The sequence below is a fragment of the Canis lupus genome, chromosome 6, assembly GCF_048164855.1.
Source record: "Canis lupus baileyi chromosome 6, mCanLup2.hap1, whole genome shotgun sequence".
In the NCBI taxonomy this organism is placed as follows: domain Eukaryota; kingdom Metazoa; phylum Chordata; class Mammalia; order Carnivora; family Canidae; genus Canis; species Canis lupus.
Window position 1 is genome coordinate 1,203,647 of NC_132843.1, and position 23,775 is coordinate 1,227,421.

Sequence of the window (23,775 nt, forward strand, 5' to 3'; positions counted from 1 at the left end):
ATAATAGTGAAATCTAAAAGATAATGAGAAAATGTCTTCAAAATTGTAAAGAAAAATAAATTCTGTAATTCTATACCCAGTCATCGTCAATCAAGTGTGATGGCAGAATAAATACGCCTGCAGACATTCAAAGTTTCAAATGAAGTATGTCCCATGCACCTCTTCTTAGAAAGCTACTGAAAGATGTGATCCAACCATTCAGGGGTGTAAACCAAGAAACAGGAAGCCACAGAGAATGGAAAACAGAAAATTGAATACAGGAGAGAGTCCAAGGGAATCTCAAGGAGGATGGTGAAAGTTGACCCCAAGATGATAGCTATGCACCAAGTCTAGAGATCAATCAGTCCAGATTGGAGAACTTCAGAGATGCAAAGAAAGATTTCTGAATGAAATTATATCTAAACATTCTGAGAAGAGATTTAGACTACTGGCAGGAATTTAGGGGTTGAATTAGTAACAAGAACATATAATCATAAACAAATGAAAAATAATGCAATGATCAACTCTAGGGAAAACAAAGTGTGATTCAAGAAAGAAACAGCACCACAGAGATACTAGATGGTTCACCTGGAAAGAGCATGTATATACTCATAGCAATGTAAACATTCCATTTTCATCTCACAAAAACTATGATATAAATATTTTGGAAGGATGAAGGAGATGAATATATATATATATATATATATATATATATATATATATTCTGATATAAATATTCAGAAGTCAGATTTTGCTAGGTTATAAGGCAACAACAAAAGAAGCTTCAATGCATTACAAAAACAAAAGTTCTAACTCATATAACATTGCAGTTCTAACTCATGTAGGTCAGCTATGGCTACAGCACATTGTCTCCTTCATTGTAGGATGTAGGCTGAAGGAACAGCCCGCTTTGAGGACATGTCCATTTGCCCCTTTGAGGGCATGTCCATTTGCTTGGCGGAGGGAAGAAAATAACTCACATAGACCACACCATGGCTCCTAAAGCTTCGGACCAAAAGTGGCATAATCACTCCCACTCACATCCCATTGACCCAAGCTAATCACATGGCCAAGCTCAACGTCAATTATATTATTCCTCCCATAGGGATGCTGGTCACATGACAATGTAAACAGGCATATTATCCATTTACAGGGAGGCAGTGATTCGATTGGGAACAATAACACAATTAGTGAATGCATATATGTATTATAGTGCCAGATGAAGGTGAGGTGCAGGGAAAGAGAGCCAAACGTTCACCCTGCACCAAACGGAAGCCAGCAGAGAAGGTCTCAAACCTAAAAATCAAGAAGTAGCAATTTTTGCATGGTATTTAGAAACGTGGACATTAATGTAATATTCAGGAATAAGAACTGAAAACAGTTGCCTGCAGTGATGAGGAAATGGAGGTTGGGGGAGCAAGGACCTAGTATTTTTTATAAGTTGTAAAGCCGCTTGATTAAAATAACTAAAAGATGACAAATAACAACAATGAGGCCAAGCAGTTCTTAATTGCTAAACTTCACTGTGCCATGATTACTTTTCACTCTGTTTTGATAGTAAGAGAGTGTATAAATCTTTCTACTTTAAAACAAAGAAATTGACAGCTACTGTTATATTAATACTCCTTAAAACCCACCACCGAGTGTCATACATCCACAATGATGACACTCCTTCCTACATAAGTAAAACCTAAGTATTCTCTACTTTCTTTTAGTCAACCCTGTATTATGCAAGCCACAAAAGGATAATAACATGGAAACCCATAACAGAATATAATTCAGAAGTCACACACATGACTTGAGAATGCATCCATGTTATTACCGTGTGGGTGATTGGCCTTACTAACTACGCATAACTCCAAATAACGTTTAAAATTTTTGCCTATGCACAGATCAATTTAGGAAAAACTGTACTAGTAGCTCTCAGGATAACAGACCTTGGAAATATAAATTTGCCTAAACTGATATAAAGTGAAGCTGACCAAAAGCCAACCTTCTTTTTCCCCATCTATATTCACAAGGCATACACTGCCATCTTGAAAGATGTAAAAGTGGGAGCCAATCAGTGTTTCATAGGAACTCAAGTTTGGCCTAATATTTCCTTTTCCACTTAACTAGGCTAGATCTGACCGTTCATTTATAGGCATTACATCACAATTTATTTCCATAACATAATCAAAACTGGAGATACAACAGTATCTTAGTCTCAAAAGATCATCAGTCAACTGTCAGCTTGTCAACCCTCATACCAGGTTACTGGCTCAGGTCAACACAGAATTTCCCTCATTAATAACTCCTAATACACCCCCCCCCAAAATAAAAAACTTTTGTAGAAAATTAATTCAACTACAATCTTCTAAAAACTAGTGTGGCTTAAAGGGTAAGAACATACTTTTCACTGCATTTCTTGTGATACTTTTTGACATCTGAATTGTTCAAAATCTTTTAAATATTTTTAAAGTGTTGGAAGGGCGGTAGAATGAGAAAGGCATAGAAGAATTTACCATGCTTTAGGAAACAGCAGCATATGCCCAGGATGTGGTGTTGGGTGAGTCTAGAAGGGAGCTCCCAGAGCCAAGCTGAACAAAATCTCATGCTATGATACAGGGGCTGGACTTTAAACTTGGGTCTTAGGAAGATAATGCTGGGGGCTGAATAACCCTAAGGAACAGAACTAGTGGGGAGGAAGGATCGGTTTGTGCCCTCAGCCCTTTTTGTATTATTTCGAGTTTCAATCAATGGAAGTAGATCCAATGGGCTGAGGTCAAACATACGCAGATGGCTGAATTCAGATAGGGAACTGCTGCAAAGAGGAAGGTGAAGGGAAGAAGGATAGAAATAGGAAACGAGGCCTAATAAGGGTTAGCTGTGGCTAACTCCCAGCCCCGGGATGAGCCTGCCCACAGCCCCGGTTATGGTAGGACACGTCTCCCCACTGTCTGACTGAGGTAAGTGTGCTTGGCCAGTTCAGCTTGCAGCACTACCAAGTCAGACTGTCCCCTGAGCTCCCGCCACTGCGGGAAGCGGGGTATTGAAAATACCATGGGTGAGGCTTTAGTGGGGTGGAGAATAAGAGCACCGCCCCTACTCCCTGTTGCCACACCCCCAAGAGAGAAGCCCAGTGAACCCGGAGGGTATAGTCAGGAAGCCAGGAAAGGGATGGAGGAAGACCAGAAGACATAGTGGGATGGCAGGTCATGGTACTGGATATAACCCCACAGCCCAGCTAGCTGCCGTATCAACTGTACCCACATCCTTCGCTGAGTAGGTGTGCTGCCATGACCGAGGATCCGAGGTGAGCTGCTGCAGATGTCATATTATATTCTGTACAATTTTACTACTCTCTGGCTTGCAGATCTCTTTGCAGTTCAAAGTTCATAGTTTTCCTTTTTTGCGTCTCAAGTGTTCTTGTAGGCCTTGGAGACATTCGTAGGCCCTGGTGGCAACCCCAGTACTCTGCACCGTGTGGCAGTCAGGAAGTCCCCGGCAACCTCCGCTGAGGCCGATGGAGGGTAGTGGATTAGAACACCATGGTGAGGAGTTAGGGTCGGGGTTTCAGTGCCCGTCCTGGCCAACTGGTGTCACACAGCCCAGCAATTACGGATCCCGTTTTGGGGTATAGCCAGAGCGGATGGGTGGCCCCATACAAGACCACCCCCATTACAATTTCAAATGCAAGTGCTTCTATGAGGGGGTAAAATATGCCCTACACCGAGGCAGGCTGGCCCAGCAAACACTCACCATTTGGAGTAGAAGGGAGAAGGGCAAGTGACTGACATACATACAGAAGCATACAGAAAGTCCCCTTAACCTCTTCCAGCTAGCAGTTCAGAAATACACAGGAAACCCTTGATATTTGCAGAGTCGTGATTCGTGGTTTCAAACATGCACAGCGCTGCATGCTCCTCAGCCCTCGCCAGCCCACGCGGCCAGACTGCATGCAGCCAATGCGGCCGACAACACGGCCCATGTGTCTCCACAGAGCCCCTTCAGAGTGGCCTTTCAGCTACCCTAAGGCCATGAAGAGGAGACTCTCTCCTCCCCCAATTGGCCCCCACAGATGTAGTTCTTCCAACCCCTTGTGGTTGAGTTGCAGATTCATATCCTGCCTGCCCGGGGAGGCCAGGATCTTAGAGACCTGGCCCCCTCTGTTTCTGAGTCCTTGCCCATTATTCCTGCCATCCCAGCCCCTGTCTGATGCAATCAGGAAGGGGTGTCTCCTAAGCAGAGGCTGTTCTCTCCGGATGGTTAACATCCGGTGGCTGCACTCTGATTGAGAAGGCTCCTCCATCCACCCTGCGGACAATCAATGCTGCCCCAGGTTGACCAAGCCCTGCCCCCTCCCCCACCACCCGCAGGAATCTTCTGGGCTAGATGCTGAAAGGTGGAAAGGGGAGATGGAAGGAAGAGCAGAGGACAGATGCTGAGAGTCCCCGGGGGGGGGGGGGGGGGGGACATGTGCCAATGCAACATCCGGGTGAACTTGGATCCTAAGCCCATTCCTCTCAACCATTCAACAAGGGTTAACCCTAGCTAGTGCAGCAGACGCGAACAGAGAAGCAAGGGTGCCTACCATGGAGGGGAAGGTGATCTGAGCTGCAGAGGCTGGGTATACTCACAGTCCCCATATTTTTCAAACCACAAATCAGAGCTGTTCTGGAAAACCCAGGTCACAGAAGTGCAGGAAATACACAAAAGAACCTTGTATGTGGGATGATGCAGTAAGGCCTGAGTGTACATATGCTGGGATAGTGAGATAGGTAACCTGAATATATCCAGGGCCCCACATCACCCAGTCTTGGTGAGGAGACTCTCAAATGTGCAGAGTCCAACAACCTGCAATAACGGAAAGGAGATTCCAGTCTTGTCTTGCTTCGAATGTCATCAGACACCACGTGATAACTCACAGAAATATTTCTCAAGGGGCTCTTTCTCCACCCCCACCCCCTACTCCAAATTTCCTGCACCTCTCTGGAGCCTCTCTTTGCCCAACCTTCTAAACCCTCCCAGATGCCCTGCATGCGCCTTCGCCATCCTCTCTCTCCTTTCTCAGCCTATAGGGCAGTGGAAGCAATTAGTTCTTGTGGGATGATCTAGGAAGACTTCTTGGAGTGGGAGGCATGCATGGCGAACGTTAAAAGATAAGCCGGATTTTACTAGACAAGCAGCAGGTAAAGAAGCTACAGGAGCCGCATTCACATGCAGTCTGGGTTGACAGGCTATAATGAAATGCCCTGCCATGTTCAGGCATAACAAACCAGCTGAGGCCAGGGAATGCCAAGATGCAGAGATGATGAGACTCAAGGGCCTGGTCAAGAGTGAATGTGGAGGACAGAAATCTGTACTCACTGGAGGTCTTTTGGTAGAAAGGCAGGGTGAGGCAAACAGCATTCCAGGAAAACCCACAGGTTGGGTTAGAGAGGAAGAGACCAGTAGGAAATGTACTGCATCAAGCCACCGAGCCAGCCCCCATTTCAGTAGATGCTCAAAACGAATGGGGTTTATTCCAAAGAGGCCTCTGTAATGGAGACAGCTAGAAAACGTGGTCATCTGGAATCCGCAGCCAGCTGCAGATTCAGGTCTCACCCTAGCATTGCCATACAGCCAGCTGCCTCCTCCACTGAATCTCTTGCCGGAAACTCGGGAAGCCACACAACAGCCGGGTCTGTGATCTTCTCGTCTCTGCCTCCGTCTTCCCTCCAGGCAGAGACACAAGCAGGGAGATGGCTGGAGAGGGAGGGACAGCAGGAAGAGGCCGTGGGCCTGAGCCCCTGTGTCTGGGATGCCAACAAGCAGGGTCACTTGATCAGAGGTGGCATGTCAGCTGATAGCGTGCTCTCATAAATAGCACCATGTGACAAAGGGAGAACGAGAGCACGGCTTGCACTCTGTACACTGCTCTAATTAGCTGTGCAGCCTCACTCTGTAAGCCCAGTGCCTCCTTCCAGTCAAAATCCCAGCCACGGTTCAAACCCCACGCCAGCCCCAGAGCTGCCCTCATCATCCACCCTCCCTGCTATCCCCCTCCTGGATACCAATGATACCCGTGTGCCACCTGATTTCATTGCTGTCTTGTATTTTTTTTTCCATCTTGTTTCAACGGACACTCACATCTTCTCCCCAATGAGGGAACATATTTTCTTAAGGTTGGGTATCCTGAATGGAATATTCCTCAGCCATTAGAAATGACAAATACCCACCATTTGCTTCGATGTGGATGGACCTGGAGGGTATTATGCTGAGTGAAATAAGTCAATCGGAGAAGGACAAACATTATATGGTCTCATTCATTTGGGAAATATAAAAATTAGTGAAAGGGAATAAAGAGAAAGGAGAGAAAATGAGTGAAAATATCAGTGAGGTGACAAAACGTGAAAGACACCTAACTCTGGGAAATGAACAAGGGGTAGTGGAAAGGGAGGTGGGTGGGGGGGGGTTGGGGTTGGGGCACTGAGGGGGACACTTGGTGGGATGAGCACTGGGTGTTATGCTAAATGTTGACAGATTGAACTCCAATTAAAAACATTTAAAAAAATAAAGGTTGGGTATCCTGTCTTGTCCCAGACTTCCCCACAGCACCTAGCACTGGGCTGAGCACATAGAAAGAGCAGAATAAACTGTTGCTGACTTTTTTTTAAGTGTTTACAAAATACAGCAGTGCTGCTACCACTTCCTTTTCCATATACTGGGAAATCCATGGGAGAAGCTGGCTTTGGCAAGCTGATTTGAGAATACCTTCTGTAGGCTGACAAACGACTGATATCATAGGAGCTCTTGTTTGTAGGAGAGGGACATTTGGGCAACTTACTCCATCTCTCATGAAGTACTTGGCATGACTAATCTGGAACAGGCGGGGATGGAGGGCTGTCTGGAGGTGCACCTAGGTGCTCAAAACTACATTCTCCTAGAGTTCAAGCCTTGCACTCTCTCATCTTGTTTACAGGACTCGTTTGGCCTCCCTCCCCCTCGCCCCCCACCCCCAGCCTCCAGTCTTTATTTGGACCAAGTTACGCTTCAGCCCAGCCCTGTCTGAGTCATCATGCTTTCTAAATAATTGCCCTGCAATCTGAACTGATGTGCTGTGCAGGCCTCAGGTTGGTGGCAGCAGGTGAACTCTGCATGCTGCACAAGCGCATTTTGTCATTTATTCATAGAATGATGCTCAGGTCTTTTAACTGTTCCTCTGTGGGTGGGTGTGTACCTGTGTACATGTATGTGTTTGTGGTGGGCCTGCCTGAGGACCTTACAAGCGCTTAGGGGCCTGGGCCACCTCTGTAGATTGGGTTATAAAAGAGCAGGGGGTGGGGGTGGGGGTGCCTGGATGGTTCAGTCGGTGAAGCATCTGCCTTCAGCTCAGGTCATGCTCCCAGGGTCCTGGGATTGAGTCTCAAGTCAGGCCCTCTGCTCAGCGGGGAGTCTGTTTCTCTCTCTCTTATCTGCTTGTGCTCTCTCTCTCTCATTAGATATGTCTGTTACCATCTCACTCTCTCTCTCAAATAAATAAAATCTTTTTTTAAAAGAAGAAGAAGAAGAGGAGGAGGAGGAGGAGGAGGAGGAGGAGCAAGGTAGGGACACTGGGACAGATGAAATGTCTATGGAGCCATAGACTCCATCCCTGATTCTGGGGCTTCCTAGGTGTGTGATCCTCTGAACAAGGTCCTTTACTCCTAACACCGGTTTTTCTCCCATCTAGAGAGTTGTTGCAAAAATCAAAAATAAGCGTGAGCACTTAGCACGGTGCCTGGCTTAAGAAACCTCATAAGTGGCAGTGAGGGTCAAGATGCCTCTGAGTATTCCCCAGAGTGGGCCCCCAACCTCACCTCCTTCCCGGCTACCCTAGGTACAAACCCTGCAGGAGCGGCCTGCTGGAGTCACGTTCAAGTGCAGTGAGGCTTTCTCCTAATGAGAGTCAAATAACTAGATCCTCTGCCGGAAAGGAGAGCTCAGAGGAAAAGCAAGCAGCCATGCTCCTTAATGCACTATTGAATCTGCAGAGCCCAACACAGTACCCGATACACAGAAGGCCCTTGATACGGATTTTTAGATGAATGGCAAAATGAGTGAATTATCTATCTTATCGATCTGCAGGACTCTCTAGAATCCCTTCTCCACATGGGGGTATGCCCTATGCTTGGTGAGCTGGGGTCAGATGAGTTCCTGCAGAAAAATATTTTTAGTGTATTGAAAGATCCCATCACTGATGTTAGATGAAACTGTTGACGTTCAGGAACAAAGGCTGGACTGGAGGCCCTATTAGACGGGGTCGCTGTGTTGTCCAAAGATATTGGTACTCTTTCCTGTTTTAATTAAAATCAATAATTTTTCTTTTTTTCCAACTACAGAAGTAATTTACGTTCATAGGAGAAAAACTGGAAAACACAGATAGGCTAGAGCAAGAAAATTTTAATCTTCATAATATTTTTAATATTCATTACTCCAGACTTTTTCTACACATAGATACATCTCTATCAAAATGGCATCATACCAAAAGAACAGTGCCTTCTTTTGTAGAGCGATTTATTTTGATCATTTTTTCCAAAGTAGCATGTGCTCTCCACAAAATTTATTTTTCTTTGGTCTAGAGAAATGCTTCACTTTTTAATTAGTTTTCTTCACATACTCACACACAGAAGAAAAGTAAGACGTGGGCCAGAGTAATGCACACGGTAACAAAGAGTAATGAATGAAATGCAAAGTAATCCCCCCACCAACCCACTACCACTCCAGTCAGGGTCCCAGGGGTAACATATAAACTATTGGTCTTGGAGGCCAAGGTTTTATAACTGCTGGTGGTTGTTTAAAATTTGTGATCACAGGGGGCGCCTGGGGGGCTCAGTGATTGAGCGCCTGCCTTCACCCAGGACGTGACCCAGGAGTCCCAGGATCAAGTCCCACATCGGGCTCCCCACAGGGAGCCTGCTTCTCCCTCTGCCTGTGTCTCTGCCTCTCTCTCTGTGTCTCTCAAGAATAAATAGGTAAAATCTTAAAAAAATAATAATAATAATAATAATAAATTAAATTAACTAGATAAAACTTGTAATCACTCACCTACTTAAAATCTTCCAAGGGCCTCATATTCAGAGGAAATACCAAGCCCCTCCAGCCCCCAGGGAGGAATGAGATGAGCACGCCACCAGCTCCAAGGTCAATCAGCTGTGCCAGGCACATGCCCGTCTCCAAAGGGGCAGCCCCCGAATCCCTCTGCAGGCCTTACTCTCCACACAGGGAAAACCCATGCACATTAGAGTGGCGATCCCCAGTGAGAGCTGGCCACCCCTTGGGCTCTTTCTCTGTGCAGGGCCCTTTGTGCTGAACAAAGGAGCCTTTCTGTGGCCTTCGTGGGGTACAGGGTAAAACGTGTGAGGACCATGAATGAACAGCATGAGCGAGAAAGCCACTGGGCTGGGCTGCCGCCCACCTGGGCCCTGGGCCTCTCTGCCCATAACCCACTTCAAATCTCCGCTTTCCATTTCTTTGTTCTATAAAATGGAAGTGAGTGGCCCAGGTCACCCAAATCCCCTCCAATGCTAGCACTCAATTCCCGACAAGCCAAACCACAGTCGTCTGGGGGCACTGTCACCTCATGATGGCCCTGCCCTCAGGTTGGAGCCAGCCCCCAGGAAGGGACCCTCTCTGTCTGAGCCTGCCTGCCAGGGGCTCTGAGTAAAACTCGGCCTAGGTGGCACCTGTGGTCTCATTTATTCTCAAGGACTCCATAAAGCAGGTAATTTTCACTCTGGATTTTTTTTTTTAAGATTTTATTTATTTATTCATGAGACACACAGAGAGAGAGGCAGAGACACAGGCAGAAGGAGAAGCAGGATCCCTACAGGGAGCCCCATGCAGGACTCAATCCTGGGACCCCGAGGTCACACCTTGAGCCAAGGGCAGATGGTCAACCACTGAGCCATCCAGGTTTTACTCAACAAGAAAAATGAGGCTTCAAAGTGTTACAGAACCTGCTCAACTTCCCATTGCTGGTGAGAGGTAGAGCCAGTCAGTCTGATTTGCAAGGCCTCTGTTGTGATCTGAGGGTAGTTTGTGGGATTTTTACTTTTTGCTTTGTTTTTTGAAGCACCTGTGATAAGACTTTATCAGAAATGCATGGAAATATTCCAGACTTCACATGTTACAACGCAAAGAACAGTAGACTCTTGAACAACACAGTAGTTGGGGGTGCCAATGCCCCATGCAGTCAAATACCCATATATAACTTTTGACTCCCCAAAAGTTTTACCAATAGTCTATTGTTGACCAGAAGCCTTGTCAACAATAAAAACAGTTGATTAACACATACTTTGTATATGTATTATATACTGTATTTTGTAAGAATAATGAAGTAAGCTAGAGAAAAAAAAATGCTATTAAGAAAATAATTCCAGGGGATCCCTGGGTGGCTCAGTGGCTCGGCGCCTGCCTTTGGCCCAGGGCACGATCCTGGAGTCGCGGGATTGAGTCCCACATCAGGCTCCCAGCATGGAGTCTGCTTCTCCCTCCTCCTGTGTCTCTGCCTCTCTCTCTCTCTCTGTGTGTCTATCATAAATAAATAAATCTTTTAAAAGAAAGAAAATAATTCCAGGGATACCCGGGTGGCTCAGCGGTTGAGTCTCTGCCTTTGGCTTGGGGCGTGACCCTGGAGTCCTGGGATCAAGTCCCACTTCGGGCTCCCAGTGTGGAGCCCGCTGCCTGTGTCTCTGCCTCTCTCTCTGTGTCTCTCATGAATAAATGAATAAAATCTTAAAAAAAAAAGAAAGAATTCCAAAAAAATACCTTTACAGTACTATACTATACTTACTGAAAAAAATCTGGCCTATAAGTAGACCTGCACAATTCAAACCTATGCTGTTCAAGGGCCAACTGGATAATATCCAATTCACTGGATGTTTGATATGCCATTCAGTCAACTATGTATACTATAGGTAATAAAAATTCTTTTACTAAATTGACCAGACATGTGTTAACGAATTACCATATTCACAAAAACAATACAGAATCAATACTCTGACCTCCATCTGTTATCGATGGATCTTGGCCTAACAGAACCCCCATTTAGAACTTGCGAGCTAGTCTGACTATCCAGGAAGGCTCATTACACTACAGTTCGCTAGGCCCATCCCTAGAGTCTCTGGTTCAGGGTGTCTCAGTAGGGTAGGGCCTGATAATGTGCATTTCCCCCAAGTTCCCAAGAGACGCTGAGGTCACTGGTACAAGGACCCTATTTAGAGACTCATTCCTGTCTTCTTGCGCATCTAGCTCCTATTGGCTCAAGCATTCAAGTGTCCCGGATGTAAATGCCACTGTTTTACCATCACGACTTTTTGCTCCTGTGTTCAGAGTAGGCCATCTACCTACTTCTCCCCCTCTGGCTCTCTGCACAAGAGAGGGCTGGCTTTCTGCCCTATTAGTTGGCTTTCTGCTCCACACCAGCTGGCAAAGACTGAAAGAAAAGGCCTTCTAAGTAAGCATCCCAGCAGGGAGAACTCCCTATGATGAGCCCTTGGATCAGAGGGAAGGCTGTTCCCCTTTCAAAGCATAAGATCTCCCCTTTCTGCCATACATTGGGTGTCTAATAAGTACTTACATCTACATACGATTGGTTTCTTCACTTACCTTTTTTTTCAAAGCTTTGAATTCTTCAAGATGATATGCTCTTTTTTTTAAAATCTGAAAATATAGCTTTTTCAGAACTTTTCACACACACACACACACCAACAGAATGCAACCAGGATTTTAAACAGTGGCTTCTGCGCAGAAGTCCAAGTGCGAGCTATGGCTGTGTTTCTCTCTTTGGCCTAATTTCTTGCTTGGAGTTTTCAGGTATAATCAAAGGATTGGCTGCTTTTGGAATACAGGTCTAAGTTGGGCGGTTCTTCACTTGATCTGTACCCCTTTCAGGGTTGCTAGTTGATGAGAACTGCTTGAAAATCAGCCTGGGAGAGGGTGAGGTCCTTACTGAGAGGGCCTTAAAGCAGCAACAGACAGCTCTGGAGCCAGGCTCAGGGGCTGCTCCACCAGACCCCCATAAGGAGTTAAAAGGGCCTTCGGTGACCTCCACACTGCCTTTCCACCTACCTCTCCTGTGCCCACCTGAGGCCATTCTGGGAGGGCAGCAAAGAGAGGGCCCTGCCACTGGCCTACACAGGCAGGCGACCAAGATCTAGTTCCAGCCCGGCCAGTAAACAATGAGTGTCCCTGGGCCACTTACTGGAGCTCCAGGGGTGATATTTGGTTGTATGTATATCTTGGGCAATGGGCCTGGATGACCTCAGACATCCACTTCGGCACAGTCTGTTAGCAAGAACAGGAAATGGTTTTGGCCAAATGTGCTAATGAATAAGCTTCTGAAGTGACAATACCTTGGCATTGGTGAACTGGGCATGACCAGGGAGGAACTATTGTTGTCCAAGAGCTGAAAAGCCTCACCTGCCAGGGCAGGACCCTGTGGAATCAGCTGGGGGCGGGGGTGCTTCCTAGCAGCTGTCCCCCAATGCCCCATGGGCCCACCCTGACCACACCTCCTGCCACGGGGCTCCCTTCTGCACGGAAGGTAGACTGAGAGAACACCCCAGGGTGGGCTGCGTTGGACAAAAAGAATCCTTTCCCGTTTCCTCTCCCTCCCAGTCTCTGCCTGACACCCCCTCTCCTAACATATGCATACTAATTTAACACATATGTTGTTAAAAATTAACCACTGAATTGTAAAACTAAAACAAACTGAATTCTATGGCATAGAAATTATACCTCGATAAAGCAAGTTAAAAATATTATTTGAAAATCATTTTTTAGGGGGACTCCTGGGTGGCTCAGTGGTTGAGCATCTGCCTCTGGCTCAGGGTGTGATCCTGGGACCCTGAGATGGAGTCCTGCATCAGGCTCCTTGCAGGGAGCCTGCTTCTCCTTCTCCCTATGTTTCTGACTCTCTCTGTGTCTCTCATGAATAAATATATAAAATCTTAAAAAAAAAAAAAATTAGGGGCACCTAGGTAGCTCAACCAGTTAAGTGTCTGACTCTTGATTTTAACCCAAGAGTCTCAATCTCAGGGTTGTGAGTTCAGGCCCTGCATTGGGATCCACGCTGGGTGTGGAGCTTCCTTAAAAATAATAATAATAATGAGGGATCCCTGGGTGGCGCAGCAGTTTAGCGCCTGCCTTTGGCCCAGGGCATGATCCTGGAGACCCGGGATCGAATCCCACGTCAGGCTCCCGGTGCATGGAGCCTGCTTCTTCCTCTGCCTGTGTCTCTGCCTGTCTCTCTCACTGTGTGCCTATCATAAATAAATAAAAAAATTTAAAAAATAATAATAATGATAAAAATAATAATAATAGTTTGTTAAATGTAAAGACTTTATTTGATTCTTCTGCAACTAGGCTCGGAATCAAAAGTAAAGGAACTTTGGTCAGGACATGGAGATGATCACATACACACGCGCACACGCGCACACGCACACACACACACACACACACACACACACACGACTAAAGCAAATGCTCCTAAGCAGAAATAAGAACAAAGGGCAGAACCAGAGAGGCAGCAAAGTGATCAAAAGCAGCAACTAGGGGCATCTGAGTCAACGGATGACACCACTTAGCAGGACAATGATACTCCTGGGCCTTTAGGAAGTGGCGACCCTCCTAGACACCCAAAAAGGCATCCGGTTCCCACTCTTCAGGGCACTCTTTGCAGCATTTACCTTCTGATGGAACATCAAATGAGCAAAGCAGGCCACACAATGAAGAAGCCACTGGAACCCCTTCCCAGCCCTGGCCGGTCCGAGGCCCAGCAATCCCCAGGTTAGCCAAGCAACAATGGGCACAGAGAGCACTTTCCCTGTGTCGACCACATTTGAAGACTTTTGTGATTCTACTATGTAATACTCCCTACTCCGACATGGGGTAGAACAGACTTCAGGTTGGCAACCTATTTTTTTTTTTTTTTCATAAACTCCAAAAAGAAAATCTCCTGTCAGGCCATTTTTAAAATTCAGGAGACTTATACCTGGAAGACCTTGAAACTATCTCAGTTTCTTTACTTCCCGCTGCTCTGTTTTGTTTGGTCAAATCAAGCAACTGCCAATGGCAAGTTCTCTAATGATTGATAGAGGGTGGGGTGTGGGTGGCTGGGTGTTCTGGTGATGTTGGCTTGAAGGAGCAATTTGTGAAGAGCTCTCCGCTTGTTGGGAGCTCAGCTACACCAGGGGTGAGGCTGATGACTCAAGCTGCAGGGCGGGGGTGAGGGTGGGAAGCAAGGGACCCAAACCAGGAAAATATCAGATGCAGAGGGTTCACTTATTTTGACAAATCTTTTCTTTGTAATCATCTATAATAAGACCACAGTACACTGTGCCGTGCGTATGATATATTTGGGGAAGGTAATGAAGTCCGGTGGATAGGCAGCATAACTCAGCTCCCAGCTAGTAAATCTTTGCTTAGAAGTAGGGTAAAGTCAGAGGTAGGTAAGGATATGTGTGTGTGTGCGTGTGTGTGCGTGTGTGTAAAAATTATAGGGCTGGTACATTAGCAAGGGCAAAAATTAGCCAAGTTCTACTACTACATTGAGATTTAGAACATCAGAGTACAGTGACTACATTTTTCTGTAGAGATCTTTACAGCTATTTGAAATTATGAACCCATAATATGCAAATGCACACAGCTAAGAAATACACATTCTTGGCAGAGACTGAAGATGTTATAATGTGTGCTGTAAACGGCGACGCGTATGTGTATAAAATCCGCGCGCACATACTAACTGGTCGATTATCCCCTCTAAAACCACACATAAATTCTCCTGACAGGAATTGGAATTTCGCACACATCCCAAGAATGAACAGACTCTTAATGTGCTGTGTGTGTATGGATGGAGTATAAAAAAACAATAGAATGGGTCACTAGGCTAAGAGAGCTTTCGGATTCTCAGGCGCGACTACAAAGGAACTTGGGGCTACACATTCCTTTTGAACATGATGTGATATTATTCCTCATAGTTGATAATATTTATGAAGTCCCAGGCTCTGTGACAGCCACTATACTGGGTGTTTACCTCCTCTGATCCCATCTAAGAAGGGAAGGAGGGAGAGATGGGAGGGGACGAGGGGTGGGCATGGGTGCACACGCATGCACACGCACACACACGCGGGCGCACACACAGGGTGTGTCCTATTCAAAGGCTTGACCGCTCTGTCACACGGCGACTTTCCCAGGGAATGTGACAATTTACGAGGGTGGAAATGTGAGTTTGTCCCTGAGGCCGGCAAGAAGGGGAACTAGGTCACCCAGGTACCCCGGGGGCTGGGGCAGAGTCCCAGTACAAAGATGTGTCCTGTGGTGAGACGACTTCAGGCCCGGAGTCAAAGTCTAGGCAATAGCCGGTCCTGAGCAAAGAAGAGAAAACTAGGGAACTGCAGTCCAGAATCTGAGAAGAGGTAACAAATTCCCAAAATAGAAGGTTGCTGAGTCAGGCCTGTGCAAATGCAGGCTCTTGAAAATTGTAAGGAAGGAAAAGAAAAGCCTTTAGTTAAACAATGGCTTTTAATGACTTCTGCAAATAGGTGACGCTCAGCGAAGTGGCTCAGTCTGGTGCATCAGAATCTCTCATGAGAAATTTCTGGCAAAGCAACGAAGGCAGAACGCAGTGTGATTTAGTTTTCTATAATGTAAGCAGAAATATTATTTTATCAAATAATTCACTTTTACAACCCTTCTCTCCACCTCCACCTCCCCTTAAAAGCAGTTTAGGAAACTATCCGGGGCTGCAGGTAGACAAAGGCAAGCATGTACTCGCTGGTCTTCCAGTGGCTGGCAGGACAGTGCCTGGGATTTCGCCCCACCCCTCCTACCACCTTCTCATCTGTGCCACCCAGCTTGTGCACACGATTTCTGAGTTCTTGGAAACCCGCTGAAATCTGAGTTAGGAGATAATTTACAAAATGGACACAGGCACGTCTGACATCAGAAGTTAGCGGGAAATGGGAAGCATTTCCCTTCCCTTGGGGAGCTTTCTATATTTTGCAAAGTTGAAGCCAGGAGCCTGAGATGGACATCGCTCATCAGTGAGCCTTGAATCTACCAAGTCTTCATGAAGGCACAGATTCCTAACTGTCAGAAAAATAACAGGCAGGCTTTTTTGTTCAAGTGGCTTGTATTTATGTGTAAATTAACACTAGGACAGAGAAACCTTGAGATTAAAAAGATGGATATAAATCCACCAGGGGAAGCCTATGCAAACTTGGGCCTTGGAATGGGGTCCTTGAATCCCTCTAGCACATCTCACAACCTAACCATTACACAGGATTCACCGGCCCCTAAGCCCTTTCTTCTGTTTCTGTCTATGCATCACCCCAACAACACATATTATGTGGCCCACACAGAAAATAACAAAAGAGGAATTCTCATCCTTGACCATGAACCGCAGGGTTGTGAGCAAGTGGCTCTCAAAGAAGTTGAAACATGAAACGCTCCATCTACATTGAATTCTAAAACATGGATAAATGCACACCCCTGTTATTTTAGTGACCTGGTATTCCTATGTGCTGGGAGTTGCAATTTTACAACAGTGATTTAAGTAGCTCCGAAGGCAATTTCCTAAAATGCCGTAGGACTAAGATATTGGTCAATGAATAAAAATAATCCCAGTTTGGTTCTAGACTGAAATAACATGTTTTTAATAGTCAGTATGACGTGGATTATTTCTTCCTAAATTCTTATCATTTAACTTGGAACTCTATAGTATGGCATCCCCTGAAGTGTACCAGAATTGAGCAAAAAAACAAAAAAAAACCACCTGAAGTAAACTGAACAGAGGGGAAAAGCAGTGTAACGGTTAAGATTCGCTACACTCAATTCTCCAGGTCTGATCCCCTTCACCAAATGTATTTCCTCCTGCTTCCTACACAGGTTTTTCCACTGAGGAGCTACTTCTTCGATGAGCATGGCACAGGTCATGTTGGTACTGCCACCATTCCTTTGCACAGGCTGTTCCCCCTCCTGGAATAATCTCCAGGAAACTTGGAGTCCATTTAAGTGCAGTAGAAAGAAGACAGGCTCTGGAATCTGAACAGATGGGCAGTGACTTATAGAGGCAGCAGAGAGAAAGCAAGGACGTGGTACCACAAGCTGTGGTCAGGAAGCCGTGCTGCTCATGCAGCCAGGCAGCCCAGAGCCTGCTCCCTAGTGCTCTGCACCTCTAGCCCCAAGCCAAAGAGACCAACTCCCCCTCCATGACTTCTGTGTCCCTTTGTCCAGGCTGCCCCCAAGGCTGCATTAACTGTTCTCTTCTCCTAGCGAAGTCACCTCCAGATGTACCGCTCCTGCCCCCGCACTCTATCCCCAAATGCCAGGCCTACCTGTGTGCCCTGTCCTCTTTGTTCCCGCCACCCCATCAACTGCCTGGCCCAGAGCCCAGTGCCCAGCACAGAGTAGAACTCAAGAAACACTGGTGTGAAGTTTTTTTTTTTTTTTAAGATTATTTATTTATTTACTCATGAGAGACACAGAGAGAGAGGCAGAGACACAGGCAGAGGGAGAAGCAGGCTCCCTGTGGGGAGTCCGATGTGGGACTTGATTCCAGGACCCTGGGATCACGCTGAGCCGAAGGCAGACGCTTAACTGCTGAGCCACCTGGGTGCCCCAAGAAACATTGGTTTAATAAATGAATGTTGACCATATGATTCATTTTTCCAGAAAGTTCAATATAAAAATTATTTATTCTACTCTTAACCCTTAAACATGTAAACATCTTCCAGGCATCTTGCAAACAGTAAATCAGCAAACTTAAAATGCTATCAATCTGTCTGTAGTCAAAAAACTCCAAGGACTGCTTTAATTTAAAAAAAATAAAATCACTGGGGACGTCTGGGTGGCTCAGTGGGTTAAGTGTCTGCCTTTGACTCAGGTCGTGGCCCTGGGGTCCTAGGATCAAGTCCCGCATCGGGGTCCCCACAGCCTGCTTCTCCCTCTGCCTCTGTCTCAGCCCCTGTCCTCTCCTCATGCTCTCTCTCTCAAATAATAACTAAATAGAATCTTTTTTATAAAAACCATTGGGTAAAAACCAAGACTATTACATAAGCAAAAGACTGGAAACAACCAAAATGACTATCTATGAGGGGCTGGTTAACAAAGTCAAGGAAGACCCAAACAATGGAATCTACATAGTTGAAACAAACAAGCAAAAAAAAAGAATCAAGAAGTTCTTTATAGTCAGATAATCAGATGTCCCAGAAATTTAGGGTTGCATGGGAAGTGGAAAGTGAAATATAGTGTGTATGGAATGCTCCCATTTGGGTAAAAAACTTCAAAAATACAGACACACGTGGATATACACATGGGCACACGGAGACATATTTTCCTGTATATTCATGACATCTCTTCACACTGAAAAACCAGTGACAGTGGTTGCCTCCATGTGGGGGAACCAGGAGAGGAGGAGAGATAAGGATATTCCATTTTGAAAACCCTTTTGTACCTTTTGAATGTTAAACCATGTAAGTGTTGACCTATTCGAAAAAATTAAATTAAAAATTCAAAGCAAACAATGTGTGGAAGAGTAATAAAAAAAAATCTAGTTTAGGAAAACATAAGAGAGAATTCCTCCTTTAAAAAATGGTTTAAGGCAGCCTGTTGTTGAGTCATCTGTAAAACGTGAAGACAAAATCTGGGAGGCACCCTTCTGTGGCAGAAAGGATGCCGTGGCAGGGGTGGCCGCCCCTGCTGCCTTCCTGGATGACCTGGGAGTGGAGGAGGGGCCTCTCTGACCCTCAGTCTCCTCCTTTGTGAAGGTGAGTGTTTGGACCAGCTCTTAGTACAGGCCAGCCCTTTCCCCACGTGGGAGGAGGAGCTGGCCCTCGGGTGGATACACCTAGTTACTTGGTGACAATCTACTTTAAAAAGAAAAAATGTCCTTTAAAAGGAGAAAGAGGGACGCCCAGGGGCCTCAGTGGCTGAGCATCTGCCTTCGGCCCAGGGCATGGTCCCAGAGTCCCAGGATCCCGCACAGGGCTCGCTGCAAGGAACCTGCTTCTCCCTCTGCCTGTGTCTCTGCCCCTCTCTCCATGTCTCTCATGAATAAATAAATAAAATATTTTATTAAAAAACCTTTTTTTTTTTTTTAAATAAAAGGAGAAAGAGAGTGCCCCACCCACCACATAGGAGTCTGTGGCAGGGAGATAAAAACCTCAAATCCCTCCCTACCAGAGTGCAATAAAACCAATGTGTCTCACTTCAGGAGCTTAAAATACATTTGCAGACACACCCTTCCCTCCAAACACACCTGCTGCCTTTTTCTTTCCTCTTCCCACATCCTCTCTGGACAGGCCGAGTGCCCAGTTATGACAGAGCTGAAATATTTCCTTTTTTGTTCTAATATTTCCTGCGTGGACCCTCCCCTGTTTTATGGCTGCCATACACACTGCCATCTGGGATGACCCAGGAACAAGAAGATGCTTCGTGACTTAAAGACAATGAAAACATGTCCTTTTAAAAATAAATAAATAAATAAAAAATAATAATAGTCATGCTCGGCCACTTCTATCCCCAAAACACAGCGTTTACATAAAGAATCTAAGGCAAAAAGAATCACAAGGGCAACTGACTGGTGGTGACTGGGTCCTGGCATTGCTAGAGAGGCTTACGTGTACAAATTGTCCGGACAGAACTTTCTATGGATGCTTGAGAACGTGGGGCCTGGACATCCTTTCCACTGCCCTAAATTTCTCTCCAAGCCCCACCTCCACCCTCTTCCAACTCGGGAAGGCACTGAATTTATTCTGCTTGCCTTTTGCTCATGGGAACCACAGGGGTAGCTCATTTTGCACAGGGCAAAACTCAGGCCGGTGAAGGTGAGAGGGCTGCCCCGGGCCCGGGCTCCAGCCAGGACTCGAGGGCCTTCGCTTCCTCCCCAACTACTGGCTTTCCTGCCGTCCTGTCCAGAGGCCCGGCGCACTGCCCGCGGTGTGCACTCCCCCACTCCCAGCCTGGGAACACCAGCCTCCCCAGACTGCTCCCCCTCCGCCCCCGGCCATGGGCTGACTGGGTGGCCCCAGGGCCAGCTGAGCCCCCACAGTGTGCCTGGTGGCACCTGCAGAAACGGCGATCCTTTGGACACATTCGGTTAAATGAAATGCATTTCCTTTTCCCTTCTGTTTCCTTTGACTTTTTTTTTTTTTTTTAATGTGGCTACTGGGAAACTTAAAATTACATAGATGACTCGCACTATATTTTTACCAGGCTGCGCTGCTCCAGGTCATATGGTCTTACCCGGTTAGCTCCCAATCAGCAAAACCGACCCGCCCTATGTGCCACTCTCTGTGTGGCCAGACATTCTCTATTCTAAAGACTGACCCATGTCCAGGAGTGAAGGAGTAAAGAATGCACCCCTGCCAGCGACATCTAAAGCCTCAGGGTGGTTCCCACAAGTGTATCTCCCCTTCCATAGCGGGGACAGAGAAAGGGATTCTGGAAGCCCTCAGGTGACACAGACTCTACCTACATGAGCGGTGGCTTCCCTGCGGTCATCTTTCCTGGAGACAGGATTTTTAGCTCTTCAAGTATAGTAGTAGCTTGGGGAGGAAGAAGGATACAGTCTTGGATGTTTGGGTGCCCCCAACCTCATTCTTCACTCTCCTCCCTTCAGGTTAGGAGCAGAATTCACAGAACCCACGACTAACAGTGGCTTTCATGGATGCATGCCTGTCTTTGCTAGGAGTCAGGCTGAGGGCTTTGTGTGGTGTATCATGTCCTCTCCTTTCCCACCCACCTCATGAAGTTGGTGTTCATAATTTTCCAGATGAAGAAACCAAAGCTTTAAGAGATCTGACACCATGACCAAGGTGACCTCAGGAAAGCGGCCAAGCCATAAGGATTCAGGTCTCCTCAGTTCCACGCCCCATGCTCCTCACCATCACTTGACTTCTTGAGGTCTCGGTTTCGTCACCTGTTGTATGGCGATGATACCAGCCAAGAGACGGAGTGGAGCCCTGGGACCCAAGGGGACCTGTCCTCCCCTAGAACTAGATTCTGAGCTCACGAGGAGCCACCATTTTGAAGGGCCCCCAGCTCTTGCCATTCCCTCTTCCTGGGCTCACGAACCCTTGTTGTGTCAACTCTGAGGCTGCCCGCAGCCAACTCTCCTGTCTGGGTGCCCTCTACTTCTTGCCTTCAGGGAATTAGGTCCCTCCAGTCCCTTATATCAAGACTCCATCTAAACATCACCTCCTCCAAAAACCCACCAAAACTACCAAGTCAGAGAACTGCCTCTCATGTGGCCCTTTCCTGCTTCCCAGGATGTAATGATCTTCTTCCTCATCCCTTCACCCCCAGCGCCCTGCGCTCCCTCCCCAGCCAACCTCAGTCCCAAAAGAGGCCCTGACATGGACAGGCCTAATCGTGGTCCCTCCTCCTACAGGAAGGATTCTGCGTGGCAACAAAGCCCCAGGCTCCCGAAGAAGCAAAGGTTGTCTCTAAACAGCCATGCCCTAAACACACTAAGCCAATGACATGGGTTCATATTTCTCAAGATTCTCCTGCTCTTCTTATTTTGGGGTCAAGGAATGATCAGTTCATGCGCTCTGGGTTCATTTTCTTACAGGTGTGTAATGGTTAAAGTGTGACATGTGACTTGAGGGAAGGTTACACATCTATTAGAATACATTTCTAGAGACCCGATGGCGCTGGGAAATGCAACTGAATGCTCTGTAAGGAGACATAAACCAGAGACATAAACACCATAAACCAGTAGCTCCTCGCCTGGTGACCAAGAGAGGCCAGGAATGAGAGGTCCCTTCCAGAGCACATCCTCCACATGCTGGAGGCAGGGACTGTTCTCCTCATTTAAACTCCATTAGGTAAAGTTCACTAAAATCTTCCCCATCAATGGAGAAGATGCGGAGAATAGATTTTCTTCTAAATATCAGTGGTTCACAGTGGGAATGGCTCAGGCTTCTCAGGAGAAGAAGCCTTTCTGTTTATTAAGAGATGGCCTGGGTTGACAGAAGCTCAGAAAACAATGTGCAGGGGGATGGGCGTGTGCATGTGCATGTGTGTGCATTTTGGCGGGAACAGAAAAAAGACTGGAAGGAAATGCACCAAGATCGGGGTGTTGTCACAGTTTGGGAGTTTAATTTTACAACGTTTCTACATTTTCTGAATTTTCTACCTTGACTCGCGTTGCTTTTATAATCAGAGAAGGAGCAGTAAACCGAATGCTAATCGTTTTTTAATTTCCTCAAGAATCTGTTTTTACAGGCACCATTTCAGTGGGGTTTGGAAACCAGCAGGGTGTGAAGCACAGATGAAATCCCCCATTCCTGCAGGGCTGAGTGTACCCCTTGGCCCTGAAGAGAAGCCCTCCCTGCATCCACGCTGGCAGCCAGCTGTCCACAGCTGTTCTGAGGAGGCAGCAAATGAATGGTGCTGATGGAAAAACACAACATTCCTGACTCTCCAAGGATGGCATTCTGCTTGGAACTCTTGCTCACCAAAGAAGTAAATAAACAGAGAGAGAGGTGGCAGCCAAGCAAAAGCCAGAGGAACTTCAGTCCTGGAGGTGGGTCAGCTGCCTGGGCCCCTGACTCCTCACAGGGCATCAGAAAAAGGAGCCCTGTGCCTAAGCCAACCAGCCCTGTGGAGTCAGGGCTACCACCAGCTGCCTGACCGTGCCCCCCACCCCCGGCTGTGCCTCGTCAGGGCCACCTCCCCTCCTTGCCATGAGCAGAGCATGTGGGAGCAGGTTTCACTCCTGCCTCCAGGCTGAAGAGGTCCCAAGGCTGAGGCACCTGGCTGGTTCGTCGTCACAGAGCCCCAGCACTCACGGCCAGACCCACTCATTTCCTGGGGCACCACTCCCTGCCCGGCACTGTTCTGGGGTGGGGAAGACGATGGGGGACCAGAACAGGCAGGGCCCCTGCCCTACTGGAGCTTACATTCCAGTGGGCAAGACAAGCGATAAACAAGAAGAGAACCAAGATCGCATCCCAGACACAGGTGGGTGCTGTGAAGCGTCTGACAAAGGGAGGAAGGTGGGGGGACCTGAACGTCCAGGCCGGGGACCGGATGGGGGGAGATCAGAGGGAAGGAGCCCACCAGATGGAAAGAACAAGCGAGGACAAGCGCGGGAGCAGGACGGTGTGCTCCAGGAACCACGGGGCCCAGCAGGTGCTGTCCCGGGAGTGGAGGGAGTCGGAAGGCAGGTGGGAGCCACAGGAGGGTGAGCGAAGGAGCAGCCCACCTGCCTACTGAAAGGAAACCCACTGAGCATGCTTGGTGAGGCGGGACTGGGGAAGGGCCACCGCTGTCCCCTGCTCCCGGCATCTCTGGCAGCACCGTAGCCCACCCACTGGGTCCAGGGCTCCTCTCACATGCACTCTGATCGTGCCTCCCCGCCCTCCCGACACCGAGGAACCCTGCTGATGGCAAGGAAGAAGCAACCCTGACCGACGCCCACCCCGGCACTGGCCTAGAGCACGTGTGCAATACCCAGGACAGTGCCGCATGCTGAGGAAGTGACAGCGAGCATCCCACCAGGCTGCCCGCGGGAGCCCCCCGCTTGTGATGCCCGCGCCAGGCTCACCGGGCACCGCCGTGGTCCCGGAGCTGCCCCCCCCCCCCCACCTCTGCACCTCGGGCCTCCCGCCTGCCTTCTCTCCCTGGCAAAACCTGCTGCAAGCCCCGGAATGGTTCCGATGGGAGGATTAATTCAGTGCGAGGAGCTACACAGAGAGAAGAGCACTGTGCCTCGCTGCTTCCCCCACAGCCCACCCGCACTCTGCCGACCACCAGCCCAGGGAGGAAACATGCCCCATTGCAGCG

General features: G+C 47.5%; 1 protein-coding gene across 7 annotated transcripts in view; it reads right to left on the reverse strand.

Moving 5' to 3' along the window:
* The window catches only part of LOC140634874 (zinc finger and BTB domain-containing protein 7C), a 335,185-nt gene that overhangs the window by 307,641 nt on the left and 3,769 nt on the right, over positions 1 to 23,775 (reverse strand). The window lies entirely within an intron of this gene.